Source organism: Salmo salar, chromosome ssa11 (assembly GCF_905237065.1).
Source record: "Salmo salar chromosome ssa11, Ssal_v3.1, whole genome shotgun sequence".
Taxonomy (NCBI): Eukaryota; Metazoa; Chordata; class Actinopteri; order Salmoniformes; family Salmonidae; genus Salmo; species Salmo salar.
This window is the reverse complement of record NC_059452.1, coordinates 108665863-108682285: the sequence shown is the minus strand read 5'-3', so window position 1 is coordinate 108682285 and position 16423 is coordinate 108665863. Positions and strand designations below refer to the sequence as shown.

Genomic DNA, 16423 nt, shown 5'->3' with positions numbered 1-16423 from the left:
TTAACTCTCTCTCTCACAGACAGCTCTGTTAACTCTCTCTCTCACAGACAGCTCTGTTAACTCTCTCAGACAGCTCTGTTAACTCTCTCAGACAGCTCTGTTAACTCTCACTCGCTCTCAGACAGCTCTGTTAACTCTCTCTCGCTCTCAGACAGCTCTGTTAACTCTCGCTCTCACAGACAGCTCTGTTAACTCTCTCTCGCTCTCACAGACAGCTCTGTTAACTCTCTCTCTCTCTCACACAGACAGCTCTGTTAACTCTCTCACTCGCTCTCACTCTCACACACAGCTCTTTTAACTCTCTCTCTCACACACAGCTCTGTTAACTCTCTCTCTCACAGACAGCTCTGTTAACTCTCTCTCTCTCACAGACAGCTGTTAACTCTCTCTCACAGACAGCTGTTAACTCTCTCACACAGACAGCTCTGTTAACTCTCTCTCTCTCACAGACAGCTCTGTTAACTCTCTCTCTCTCTCTCAGACAGCTCTGTTAACTCTCTCTCTCTCTCACAGACAGCTCTGTTAACAAGGCTGCTAAACAGGGCTGCTAAACAAGACTGACTGCTAAACAAGACTGACTGCTAAACAAGACTGACTGCTAAACAAGACTGACTGCTAAACAAGACTGCTAAATAGCTAATCAAAGGGTTACCCGGACTACCAGCATTGACCTTTTTTTACACTGACTCTATGCACACACTTACTTACACTGATATTCCAACACACTACATACACCAACACAGAAATTACACGCACACACATGCATACTGACGCAACACACACACACTCTCACACTCACCATATTACCTCTACTACCAACACTGCTGCTACTCTGTTTATTATCTATCCTGATAGATTAGTCACTTTACCCCTACCTACATTATATTACCTACCCAACTACCTGGTACCCCTACCTACATTATATTACCTCAACTACCTGGTACCCCTACCTACATTATATTACCTCAACTACCTGGTACCCCTACCTACATTATATTACCTACAACTACCTGGTACCCCTACCTACATTATATTACCTACAACTACCTGGTACCCCTACCTACATTATATTACCTCTACTACCTGGTACCCCTACCTACATTATATTACCTCAACTACCTGGTACCCCTACCTACATTATATTACCTACAACTACCTGGTACCCCTACCTACATTATATTACCTCAACTACCTGGTACCCCTACCTACATTATATTACCTCCACTACCTGGTACCCCTACCTACATTATATTACCTCTACTACCTGGTAACCCTACCTACATTATATTACCTCTACTACCTGGTACCCTACCTACATTATATTACCTACAACTACCTGGTACCCCTACCTACATTATATTACCTACAACTACCTGGTACCCCTACCTACATTATATTACCTCTACTACCTGGTACCCCTACCTACATTATATTACTTCCACTACCTGGTACCCCTACCTACATTATATTACCTCTACTACATGGTACCCCTACCTACATTATATTACCTACAACTACCTGGTACCCCTACCTACATTATATTACCTACCCAACTACCTCCTACCCCTACCTACATTATATTACCTCGACTACCTGGTACCCCTACCTTCATTATATTACCTCTACTACCTGGTACCCCTACCTACATTATATTACCTACAACTACCTGGTACCCCTACCTACATTATATTACCTACCCAACTACCTCCTACCCCTACCTACATTATATTACCTCCACTACCTGGTACCCCTACCTTCATTATATTACCTCTACTACCTGGTACACCTACCTACATTATATTACCTCCACTACCTGGTACCCCTACCTACATTATATTACCTCTACTACCTGGTACCCCTACCTACATTATATTACCTCTACTACCTGGTACCCCTACCTACATTATATTACCTCTACTACCTGGTACCCCTCCCTACATTATATTACCTCTATTACCTGGTACCCCTACCTACATTATATTACCTCTACTACCTGGTAACCCTACCTACATTATATTACCTCTACTACCTGGTACCCTACCTACATTATATTACCTACAACTACCTGGTACCCCTACCTACATTATATTACCTACAACTACCTGGTACCCCTACCTACATTATATTACCTCTACTACCTGGTACCGCTACCTACATTATATTACCTCCACTACCTGGTACCCCTACCTACATTATATTACCTCTACTACCTGGTACCCCTACCTACATTATATTACCTACAACTACCTGGTACCCCTACCTACATTATATTACCTACCCAACTACCTCCTACCCCTACCTACATTATATTACCTCCACTACCTGGTACCCCTACCTTCATTATATTACCTACAACTACCTGGTACCCCTACCTACATTATATTACCTCTACTACCTGGTACCCCTACCTACATTATATTACCTCTACTACCTGGTACCCCTACCTACATTATATTACCTCTACTACCTGGTACCCCTACCTACATTATATTACCTCCACTACCTGGTACCCCTACCTACATTATATTACCTACAACTACCTGGTACCCCTACCTACATTATACTACCTCTACTACCTGGTACCCCTACCTACATTATATTACCTCAACTACCTGGTACCCCTACCTACATTATATTACCTACAACTACCTGGTACCCCTACCTACATTATATTACCTCTATTACCTGGTACCCCTACCTACATTATATTACCTACAACTACCTGGTACCCCTACCTACATTATATTACCTACAACTACCTGGTACCCCTACCTACATTATATTACCTCTACTACCTGGTACCCCTACCTACATTATATTACCTACAACTACCTGGTACCCCTACCTACATTATATTACCTCTACTACCTGGTACCCCTACCTACATTATATTACCTCTACTACCTGGTACCCCTACCTACATTATATTACCTCTACTACCTGGTACCCCTACCTACATTATATTACCTACAACTACCTGGTACCCCTACCTACATTATATTACCTACCCAACTACCTGGTACCCCTACCTACATTATATTACCTCTACTACCTGGTACCCCTACCTACATTATATTACCTCTACTACCTGGTACCCCTACCTACATTATATTACCTCTACTACCTGGTACCCCTACCTACATTATATTACCTCAACTACCTGGTACCCCTACCTACATTATATTACCTCTACTACCTGGTACCCCTACCTACATTATATTACCACTACTACCTGGTACCCTACCTACATTATATTACCTCAACTACCTGGTACCCCTACCTACATTATATTACCTACAACTACCTGGTACCCCTACCTACATTATATTACCTCTACTACCTGGTACCCCTACCTACATTATATTACCTCAACTACCTGGTACCCCACCTACATTATATTACCTCTACTACCTGGTACCCCTACCTACATTATATTACCTACAACTACCTGGTACCCCTACCTACATTATATTACCTCTACTACCTGGTACCCCTACCTACATTATATTACCTCTACTACCTGGTACCCCTACCTACATTATATTACCTCTACTACCTGGTACCCCTACCTACATTATATTACCTCTACTACCTGGTACCCCTACCTACATTATATTACCTCTACTACCTGGTACCCCTACCTACATTATATTACCTACAACTACCTGGTACCCCTACCTACATTATATTACCCCTACTACCTGGTACCCCTACCTACATTATATTACCTACCCAACTACCTGGTACCCCTACCTACATTATATTACCTCAACTACCTGGTACCCCTACCTACATTATATTATATTACCTACAACTACCTGGTACCCCTACCTACATTATATTACCTAAAACTACCTGGTACCCCTACCTACATTATATTACCTACAGCTACCTGGTACCCCTACCTACATTATATTACCTACAACTACCTGGTACCCCTACCTACATTATATTACCTCCAACTACCTGGTACCCCTACCTACATTATATTACCTCCACTACCTGGTACCCCTACCTACAACTACCTAGTACCCCTACATACATTATATTACCTACAACTACCTGGTACCCCTACCTACATTATATTACCTCTACTACCTGGTACCCCTACCTACATTATATTACCTACCCAACTACCTGGTACCCCTACCTACATTATATTACCTACAACTACCTGGTACCCCTACCTACATTATATTACCTCTACTACCTGATACCCCTACCTACATTATATTACCTGCCACTACCTGGTACCCCTACCTACATTATATTACCTCAACTACCTGGTACCCCACCTACATTATATTACCTCTACTACCTGGTACCCCTACCTACATTATATTACCTACAACTACCTGATACCCCTACCTACATTATATTACCTACAACTACCTGGTACCCCTACCTACATTATATTACCTACCCAACTACCTGGTACCCCTACCTACATTATATTACCTACCCAACTACCTGGTACCCCTACCTACATTATATTACCTCTACTACCTGGTACCCCTACCTACATTATATTACCTACCCAACTACCTGGTACCCCTCCCTACATTATATTACCTCTACTACCTGGTACCTCTACCTACATTATATTACCTACAACTACCTAGTACCCCTACCTACATTATATTACCTCAACTACCTGGTACCCCTACCTACATTATATTACCTCAACTACCTGGTACCCCTACCTACATTATATTACCTCTACTACCTGGTACCCCTACCTACATTATATTATATTACCTACAACTACCTGGTACCCCTACCTACATTATATTACCTCTACTACCTGGTACCCCTACCTACATTATATTACCTACAACTACCTGGTACCCCTACCTACATTATATTACCTCTACTACCTGGTAACCCTACCTACATTATATTACCTACAACTACCTGGTACCCCTACCTACATTATATTACCTCAACTACCTGGTACCCCACCTACATTATATTACCTCTACTACCTGGTACCCCTACCTACATTATATTACCTCCAACTACCTGGTACCCCTACCTACATTATATTACCTCCACTACCTGGTACCCCTACCTACAACTACCTAGTACCCCTACATACATTATATTACCTACAACTACCTGGTACCCCTACCTACATTATATTACCTCTACTACCTGGTACCCCTACCTACATTATATTACCTACCCAACTACCTGGTACCCCTACCTACATTATATTACCTACAACTACCTGGTACCCCTACCTACATTATATTACCTCTACTACCTGATACCCCTACCTACATTATATTACCTGCCACTACCTGGTACCCCTACCTACATTATATTACCTCAACTACCTGGTACCCCACCTACATTATATTACCTCTACTACCTGGTACCCCTACCTACATTATATTACCTACAACTACCTGATACCCCTACCTACATTATATTACCTACAACTACCTAGTACCCCTACCTACATTATATTACCTCTACTACCTGGTACCCCTACCTACATTATATTACCTCTATTACCTGGTACCCCTACCTACATTATATTACCTACAACTACCTGGTACCCCTACCTACATTATATTACCTACCCAACTACCTGGTACCCCTACCTACATTATATTACCTACCCAACTACCTGGTACCCCTACCTACATTATATTACCTCTACTACCTGGTACCCCTACCTACATTATATTACCTACCCAACTACCTGGTACCCCTCCCTACATTATATTACCTCTACTACCTGGTACCTCTACCTACATTATATTACCTACAACTACCTAGTACCCCTACCTACATTATATTACCTCAACTACCTGGTACCCCTACCTACATTATATTACCTCAACTACCTGGTACCCCTACCTACATTATATTACCTCTACTACCTGGTACCCCTACCTACATTATATTATATTACCTACAACTACCTGGTACCCCTACCTACATTATATTACCTACAACTACCTGGTACCCCACCTACATTATATTACCTCTACTACCTGGTACCCCTACCTACATTATATTACCTCTACTACCTGGTACCCCTACCTACATTATATTACCTACAACTACCTGGTACCCCTACCTACATTATATTACCTCTACTACCTGGTAACCCTACCTACATTATATTACCTACAACTACCTGGTACCCCTACCTACATTATATTACCTCAACTACCTGGTACCCCACCTACATTATATTACCTCTACTACCTGGTACCCCTACCTACATTATATTACCTACAACTACCTGGTAACCCTACCTACATTATATTACCCCTACCACCTGGTACCCCTACCTACATTATATTACCTACCCAACTACCTGGTACCCCTACCTACATTATATTACCTCTACTACCTGGTACCCCTACCTACATTATATTACCTCTACTACCTGGTACCCCTACCTAAATTATATTATATTACCTACAACTACCTGGTACCCCTACCTACATTATATTACCTAAAACTACCTGGTACCCCTACCTACATTATATTACCTACAGCTACCTGGTACCCCTACCTACATTATATTACCTCCACTACCTGGTACCCCTACCTACATTATATTACCTCTACTACCTGGTACCCCTACCTACATTATATTACCTACAGCTACCTGGTACCCCTACCTACATTATATTACCTACAACTACCTGGTACCCCTACCTACATTATATTACCTCCAACTACCTGGTACCCCTACCTACATTATATTACCTCCACTACCTGGTACCCCTACCTACATTATATTACCTACAACTACCTGGTACCCCTACCTACATTATATTACCTCAACTACCTGGTACCCCTACCTACATTATATTACCTACAACTACCTAGTACCCCTACCTACATTATATTACCTCTACTACCTGGTACCCCTACCTACATTATATTACCTCTACTACCTGGTACCCCTACCTACATTATATTACCTCTACTACCTGGTACCCCTACCTACATTATATTACCTACAACTACCTGGTACCCCTACCTACATTATATTACCTCTACTACCTGGTACCCCTACCTACATTATATTACCTACAACTACCTGGTACCCCTACCTACATTATATTACCTCTACTACCTGGTACCCCTACCTACATTATATTACCTCAACTACCTGGTACCCCTACCTACATTATATTACCTACAGCTACCTGGTACCCCTACCTACATTATATTACCTACAACTACCTGGTACCCCTACCTACATTATATTACCTCCACTACCTGGTACCCCTACCTACATTATATTACCTACAACTACCTAGTACCCCTACCTACATTATATTACCTACAACTACCTGGTACCCCTACCTACATTATATTACCTACAACTACCTGGTACCCCTACCTACATTATATTACCTCTACTACCTGGTACCCCTACCTACATTATATTACCTCTACTACCTGGTACCCCTTCCTACATTATATTACCTACAACTACCTGGTACCCCTACCTACATTATATTACCTCTACTACCTGGTACCCCTACCTACATTATATTACCTACAACTACCTGGTACCCCTACCTACATTATATTACCTACAACTACCTGGTACCCCTACCTACATTATATTACCTCAACTACCTGGTACCCCTACCTACATTATATTACCTACAGCTACCTGGTACCCCTACCTACATTATATTACCTCAACTACCTGGTACCCCTACCTACATTATATTACCTACAACTACCTGGTACCCCTACCTACATTATATTACCTCAACTACCTGGTACCCCTACCTACATTATATTACCTCTACTACCTGGTACCCCTACCTACATTATATTACCTACAACTACCTGGAACCGTTACCTACATTATATTACCTACCCAACTACCTGGTACCCCTACCTACATTATATTACCTCTACTACCTGGTACCCCTACCTACATTATATTACCTCTACTACCTGGTACCCCTACCTACATTATATTACCTCTACTACCTGGTACCCCTACCTACATGTATACTGCATTCGGAAAGTATTCAGACCCCTTGACTCTACATTTGGTTACGTTACGTTACAGCCTTAATCTAAATTAGATTCATTTAAATTCTCATCAACCTACACACAATACCCCATAACGACAAAGCAAAAACAGGTTTTTAGACATTTCTACAAATCGATTCAAAAATAAAACTGAAATAATATCACATTTACATAAGTATTCAGATCCTTTACTCAGTACTTTGTTGAAGCACCTTTGGCAGCGATTACAGCCGCCCACAACCGTAAGGCTCTCCAGAGGGTAGTGAGGTCTGCACAACGCATCACCGGGGGCAAACTACCTGCCCTCCAGGACACCTACACCACCCGATGTCACAGGAAGGCCAAAAAGATCATCAAGGACAACAACCACCCGAGCCACTGCCTGTTCATCCCGCTATCATCCAGAAGGCGAGGTCAGTACAGGTGCATCAAAGCTGGGACCGAGAGACTGAAAAACAGCTTCTATCTCAAGGCCATCAGACTGTTAAACAGCCATCACTAACACAGAGAGGCTGCTGCCTTTAGACTAGAAATCACTGGCCACTTTAATAAATGGATCACTAGTCACTTTAATAATGTTTACATATCTTACATTACTCATATCACATGTATATACTGTATTTTATACCATCTATTGCATCTTGCCTATGCCGCTCGGCCATCGCTCATCCATATACTTACATGTACATATTCTCATTCACCCCTTTAGATTTGCGTGTATTAGATAGTTGTTGTGAAATTGTTAGATTAGTTGTTAGATATTAGTGCACTGTCGGAACTAGAAGCACAAGCATTTCACTACACTCTCATTAACACCTGCTAACCAGGTGTATGTGACCAATAAAATTTGATTTGAGTCTTTTTGGGTATGACGCTACAAGCTTGGCACACCTGTATTTGGGGAGTGTCTCCCATTCTTCTGGAAGGTTCTCCCATCTCCACAGAGGAACTCTGGAGCTCTGTCAGAGTGACCATCGGGTTCTTGGTCACCTCCCTGACCAAGGCCCTTCTCCCCTGATTGCTCAGTTTAGCTGGGCGTCCAGCTCTAGGAAGGGTCTTGGTGGTTCCAAATTTCTTCCATGTAAGAATGATGGAGGCCACTGTGTTCTTGGAAACCTTCAACGCTGCAGAAATGTTTTGGTACCCTTCCCCCAGATCTGTGCCTCGACACAATCCTGTCTCGGAGCTCTCCGGACAATTCCTTTCACCTCATGGATTGGTTTTTGCTCTGTGACATGCACTGTCAACTGTGGGACCTTATATAGACAGTTGTGTGCCTTTCCAAATCATGTCCAATCAATTGTATTTACCACAGGTGGACTCCAATCGAGTTGTAGAAACATCTCAAGGATGATCAATGGAAACAGGATGCACTTGAGCTCAATTTTGAGTCTCATAGCAAAGGGTCTGAATACTTATGTAAATAAGGTATTTCTGTTTTTTATTTTTAATAAATTAGCAAAAATGTCTAAAAACCTGTTTTCACATTATGGGGTATTGTGATGTATTTTATCCATTTTAGTCTGTAACGTAACAAAATGTGGAAAAAGTCAAGGGGTCTGAATACTTTCCGAATGCACTGTACATATTACCTCAATAGTACTAATCAATTACCTAGTACCCCGCCACATCGACTGAGAATACCAAACATTAGGAATACCTTCCTAATATCGAGTTGCAGCTCCCTGCTTTTGCTTTCAGAACAGCCTTAATTCGTCGGGGCTCTACAAGGTGTCGAAAGCGTTAGAGTGGGATGCTGTTCCCCATGTTGACTCCAATGCTTCCCACAGTTGTGTCAAGTTGGCTGGATGTCCTTTGGGTGGTGGACCATTCTTGATACACACAGGAAACTGTTGAGCGTGAAAAGCCCAGCAGCGTTGCAGTTCTTGACACAAACCAATGCCCCTGGCACCTACTACCATACCCCCGTTCAAAGGCACTTAAATATTTTGTCTTGCAAATTCACCCTCTGAACGACACACGCACACAATCCATGTCTCAATTGTCTCAAGGCTTAAAGATCCTTCTTTAACCCGTCTCCTCCCCCTTCATCTACACTGATTGAATTGAATTTAACAAGTGACATCAATAAGGGATCATAGCTTTCACCTGGATTCACCTGGTCAGTCTATGTCATGGAAAGAGAAGGTGTTCTTAATGTTTTGTACACTCAGTGTATACAGCCATGTTATTTATTATCATTAATGTTATTCATTATAGGGGCGGCAGGTAGCCTAGTGGTTAGAGTGGAGGGGCGGCAGGTAGCCTAGTGGTTAGAGTGGAGGGGCGGCAGGTAGCCTAGTGGTTAGAGTGGAGGGGCGGCAGGTAGCCTAGTGGTTAGAGTGGAGGGGCGGCAGGTAGCCTAGTGGTTAGAGTGGAGGGGAGGCAGGTAGCCTAGTGGTTAGAGTGGAGGGGCGGCAGGTAGCCTAGTGGTTAGAGTGGAGGGGCGGCAGGTAGCCTAGTGGTTAGAGTGGAGGGGCGGCAGGTAGCCTAGTGGTTAGAGTGGAGGGGCGGCAGGTAGCCTAGTGGTTAGAGTGGAGGGGCGGCAGGTAGCCTAGTGGTTAGAGTGGAGGGGAGGCAGGTAGCCTAGTGGTTAGAGTGGAGGGGCGGCAGGTAGCCTAGTGGTTAGAGTGGAGGGGAGGCAGGTAGCCTAGTGGTTAGAGTGGAGGGGGCGGCAGGTAGCCTAGTGGTTAGAGTGGAGGGGCGGCAGGTAGCCTAGTGGTTAGAGTGGAGGGGCGGCAGGTAGCCTAGTGGTTAGAGTGGAGGGGCGGCAGGTAGCCTAGTGGTTAGAGTGGAGGGGCGGCAGGTAGCCTAGTGGTTAGAGTGGAGGGGCGGCAGGTAGCCTAGTGGTTAGAGTGGAGGGGCGGCAGGTAGCCTAGTGGTTAGAGTGGAGGGGCGGCAGGTAGCCTAGTGGTTAGAGTGGAGGGGCGGCAGGTAGCCTAGTGGTTAGAGTGGAGGGGCGGCAGGTAGCCTAGTGGTTAGAGTGGAGGGGCGGCAGGTAGCCTAGTGGTTAGAGTGGAGGGGCGGCAGGTAGCCTAGTGGTTAGAGTGGAGGGGCGGCAGGTAGCCTAGTGGTTAGAGTGGAGGGGCGGCAGGTAGCCTAGTGGTTAGAGTGGAGGGGCGGCAGGTAGCCTAGTGGTTAGAGTGGAGGGGCGGCAGGTAGCCTAGTGGTTAGAGTGGAGGGGCGGCAGGTAGCCTAGTGGTTAGAGTGGAGGCAGGTAGCCTAGTGGTTAGAGTGGAGGGCGGCAGGTAGCCTAGTGGTTAGAGTGGAGGGGCGGCAGGTAGCCTAGTGGTTAGAGTGGAGGGGCGGCAGGTAGCCTAGTGGTTAGAGTGGAGGGGCGGCAGGTAGCCTAGTGGTTAGAGTGGAGGGGCGGCAGGTAGCCTAGTGGTTAGAGTGGAGGGGCGGCAGGTAGCCTAGTGGTTAGAGTGGAGGGGCGGCAGGTAGCCTAGTGGTTAGAGTGGAGGGGCGGCAGGTAGCCTAGTGGTTAGAGTGGAGGGGAGGCAGGTAGCCTAGTGGTTAGAGTGGAGGGGAGGCAGGTAGCCTAGTGGTTAGAGTGGAGGGGCGGCAGGTAGCCTAGTGGTTAGAGTGGAGGGGCGGCAGGTAGCCTAGTGGTTAGAGTGGAGGGCGGCAGGTAGCCTAGTGGTTAGAGTGGAGGGGCGGCAGGTAGCCTAGTGGTTAGAGTGGAGGGGCGGCAGGTAGCCTAGTGGTTAGAGTGGAGGGGAGGCAGGTAGCCTAGTGGTTAGAGTGGAGGGGAGGCAGGTAGCCTAGTGGTTAGAGTGGAGGGGAGGCAGGTAGCCTAGTGGTTAGAGTGGAGGGGGCGGCAGGTAGCCTAGTGGTTAGAGTGGAGGGGGCGGCAGGTAGCCTAGTGGTTAGAGTGGAGGGGCGGCAGGTAGCCTAGTGGTTAGAGTGGAGGGGCGGCAGGTAGCCTAGTGGTTAGAGTGGAGGGGCGGCAGGTAGCCTAGTGGTTAGAGTGGAGGGGCGGCAGGTAGCCTAGTGGTTAGAGTGGAGGGCGGCAGGTAGCCTAGTGGTTAGAGTGGAGGGGCGGCAGGTAGCCTAGTGGTTAGAGTGGAGGGGCGGCAGGTAGCCTAGTGGTTAGAGTGGAGGGGCGGCAGGTAGCCTAGTGGTTAGAGTGGAGGGGCGGCAGGCAGCCTAGTGGTTAGAGTGGAGGGGCGGCAGGTAGCCTAGTGGTTAGAGTGGAGGGGCGGCAGGTAGCCTAGTGGTTAGAGTGGAGGGGCGGCAGGTAGCCTAGTGGTTAGAGTGGAGGGGCGGCAGGTAGCCTAGTGGTTAGAGTGGAGGGGCGGCAGGTAGCCTAGTGGTTAGAGTGGAGGGGGCAGGTAGCCTAGTGGTTAGAGTGGAGGGGCGGCAGGTAGCCTAGTGGTTAGAGTGGAGGGGCGGCAGGTAGCCTAGTGGTTAGAGTGGAGGGGAGGCAGGTAGCCTAGTGGTTAGAGTGGAGGGGCGGCAGGTAGCCTAGTGGTTAGAGTGGAGGGGCGGCAGGTAGCCTAGTGGTTAGAGTGGAGGGGCGGCAGGTAGCCTAGTGGTTAGAGTGGAGGGGCGGCAGGTAGCCTAGTGGTTAGAGTGGAGGGCGGCAGGTAGCCTAGTGGTTAGAGTGGAGGGGCGGCAGGTAGCCTAGTGGTTAGAGTGGAGGGGCGGCAGGTAGCCTAGTGGTTAGAGTGGAGGGGCGGCAGGTAGCCTAGTGGTTAGAGTGGAGGGGCGGCAGGTAGCCTAGTGGTTAGAGTGGAGGGGAGGCAGGTAGCCTAGTGGTTAGAGTGGAGGGGAGGCAGGTAGCCTAGTGGTTAGAGCGGAGGGGCGGCAGGTAGCCTAGTGGTTAGAGTGGAGGGGAGGCAGGTAGCCTAGTGGTTAGAGTGGAGGGGAGGCAGGTAGCCTAGTGGTTAGAGTGGAGGGGAGGCAGGTAGCCTAGTGGTTAGAGTGGAGGGGAGGCAGGTAGCCTAGTGGTTAGAGTGGAGGGGAGGCAGGTAGCCTAGTGGTTAGAGTGGAGGGGCGGCAGGTAGCCTAGTGGTTAGAGTGGAGGGGCGGCAGGTAGCCTAGTGGTTAGAGTGGAGGGGCGGCAGGTAGCCTAGTGGTTAGAGTGGAGGGGCGGCAGGTAGCCTAGTGGTTAGAGTGGAGGGGAGGCAGGTAGCCTAGTGGTTAGAGTGGAGGGGAGGCAGGTAGCCTAGTGGTTAGAGTGGAGGGGAGGCAGGTAGCCTAGTGGTTAGAGTGGAGGGGAGGCAGGTAGCCTAGTGGTTAGAGTGGAGGGGAGGCAGGTAGCCTAGTGGTTAGAGTGGAGGGGCGGCAGGTAGCCTAGTGGTTAGAGTGGAGGGGCGGCAGGTAGCCTAGTGGTTAGAGTGGAGGGCGGCAGGTAGCCTAGTGGTTAGAGTGGAGGGGGGGCAGGTAGCCTAGTGGTTAGAGTGGAGGGGCGGCAGGTAGACTAGTGGTTAGAGTGGAGGGGCGGCAGGTAGCCTAGTGGTTAGAGTGGAGGGGCGGCAGGTAGACTAGTGGTTAGAGTGGAGGGGAGGCTGGTAGACTAGTGGTTAGAGTGGAGGGGAGGCAGGTAGCCTAGTGGTTAGAGTGGAGGGGAGGCAGGTAGCCTAGTGGTTAGAGTGGAGGGGGGGCAGGTAGCCTAGTGGTTAGAGTGGAGGGGCGGCAGGTAGCCTAGTGGTTAGAGTGGAGGGGCGGCAGGTAGCCTAGTGGTTAGAGTGGAGGGGCGGCAGGTAGCCTAGTGGTTAGAGTGGAGGGGCGGCAGGTAGACTAGTGGTTAGAGTGGAGGGGAGGCTGGTAGACTAGTGGTTAGACCGTTGGAGTTGTAACCAAAAGGAATCCCCGAGCTGACAAGGTACAAATTCTGTCACATTATGCAGTTGACCCACTGTTCCTAGGCCATCATTGAACATAAAAATGTGTTCTTAACTGACTTAAATAAAACATTTAATCAATTTAAATAAAAAATATTCACTGTGTATTTAATCTTAGTGTCACGATTTCTATTTCTTATTCATATATTGTTCATCTTTAACTCTGCATTGTTGGAAATACATACAAAAGACCCGTAAGTAAATTTTCCACCTGTTGTTTACAAAGCATGTGACAAATAACATTAGATTTCAATTAGATTTGAGTGGTGAGCCTGTTTGTTTTATTTGAGGTCACAAACTTTGAGGTCACAAACTTTAACCCTCGTCTTAACCCTTGTCTGTACCCTTGTTTTAACCCTTGTTTTAACCCTTGTTTCAACCCTCGTCTTAACCCTTGTCTTAACCCTTGTTTTAACCCTTGTTTTCAATTTACTAGCCTGTTTTTGTATACATCTATTTATTAAAAATAAATATCCTATTTTGAGAATAAACACTTTTTCACTTTTAGTATAAACCTTTTTCTCCACTGGGATTCTCTGCCTCTAACCCAGGGGCTGAGTCACTGGCTTGTCTGGGTTAGCGCCCCCCCCCTCGTGTTCGTGCCGTGGCGGAGATCTTTGTGGGCTATACTCGGCCTTGTCTCAGGATGGTAAGTTGGTGGTTGGAGACATCCCTCTAGTGGTGTGGGGGCTGTGCTTTGGCAAAGTGGGTGGGGTTATATCCTGCCTGTTTGGCCCTGTCCGGGGGTTTCATCGGATGGGGCCACAGTGTCTTCTGATCCCTCCTGTCTCAGCCTCCAGTATTTATGCTGCAGTAGTTTATGTGTCGGGGGGCTAGGGTCAGTCTGTTACATCTGGAGTATTTCTCTTGTCTTATCCGGTGTCCTGTGTGAATTTAAATATGCTCTCTCTAATTCTCTCTTTCTCTCTTTCTTTCTTTCTTTCTCGGAGGACCTGAGCTCTAGGACTATGCCTCAGGACTACCTGGTATGATGACTCCTTGCTGTCCCCAGTCCACCTGGCCGTGCTGCTGCTCCAGTTTCAACTGTTCTGCCTGCGGCTATGGAACCCTGACCTGTTCACCAGATGTGCTACCTGTCCCAGACCTGCTGTTTTCAACTCTCTAGAGACAGCAGGAGCGGAAGAGATACTCTCAAAGATCGGCTATGAAAAGCCAACTGACACTTACTCTTGTGTTACTGACTTGTTGCACCCTCGACAACTACTATGATTATTATTATTTGACCATGCTGGTCATTTATGAACATTTGAACATCTTGGCCATGTTCTGTTATAATCTCCACCCGGCACAGCAAGAAGAGGACTGGTCACCCCTCATAGCCTGGTTCCTCTCTAGGTTTCTTCCTAGGTTTTGGCCTTTCTAGGGAGTTTTTCCTAGCCACCGTGCTTCTACACCTGCATTGCTTGCTGTTTGGGATTTTAGACTGGGTTTCTGTACAGCACTTTGAGATATCAGCTGATGTAAGAAGGGCTTTATAAATACATTTGATGTGAAGGGCATCGGCCAGCCTTTTCACATGGGGTGAGGGAGGATAGGAAGAAATGGGGGAGGAGAGGGAGAAATGGGGGATCCTGGGTAGGAAGAGTGTAATGGAAATTATATGATTAAAGGTTTGACTAAATGATTTCACTCAGAAACCCTATTACCTGTTGAAATGTATTCGAAATAAGGCTATAATAATGGGTTAAAAACTATATTCCTATACTGTGTGCGAGTACGACACTGTTACTACTTCAAAACGAGGGAGGCAGAGTGGATAAGACGACCTTGGGAAAGGAACAGGAGAAGATGCCTCCTTAAAATTTGATCATATTACTCCAGTGCTAGCCTCCCTACACTGGCTTCCTGTTAAGGCAAGGGCTGATTTCAAGGTTTTACTGCTAACCTACAAAGCATTACATGGGCTTGCTCCTACCTATCTTTCCGATTTGGTCCTGCCGTACATACCTACACGTACGCTACGGTCACAAGACGCAGGCCTCCTAATTGTCCCTAGAATTTCTAAGCAAATGGCTGGAGGCAGGGCTTTCTCCTATAGAGCTCCATTTTTATGGAATGGTCTGCCTACCAATGTGAGAGACGCAGACTCAGTCTCAACCTTTAAGTCTTTACTGAAGACTTATCTCTTCAGTAGGTCCTATGATTAAGTATAGTCTGGCCCAGGAGTGTGAAGGTGAACGGAAAGGCTGGAGCAACGAACCGCCCTTGCTGTCTCTGCCTTGCCGGTTCCCCTCTTTCCACTGGGATTCTCTGCCTCTAACCCTTTTACAGGGGCTGAGTCACTGGCCTACTGGTGTTCTTCCATGCCGTCCATGGGAGGGGTGCGTCACTTGAGTGGGTTGAGTCACTGACGTGGTCTTCCTGTCTGGGTTGGCGCCCCCCCCTTGGGTTGTGCCGTGGCGGAGATCGTTGTGGGCAATACTCGGCCTTGTCTTAGGACGGTAAGTTGGTGGTTGGAGACATCCCTCTAGTGGTGTGGGGGCTGTGCTTTGGCAAAGTGGGTGGGGTTATATCCTGCCTGTTTG

General features: G+C 46.8%; 1 protein-coding gene across 3 annotated transcripts in view; it reads right to left on the bottom strand.

Annotated features, from left to right (window-relative positions):
• LOC106563910 (ferroxidase HEPHL1) overlaps positions 1-16423 on the bottom strand; it is an 80830-nt gene that overhangs the window by 36884 nt on the left and 27523 nt on the right. The window lies entirely within an intron of this gene.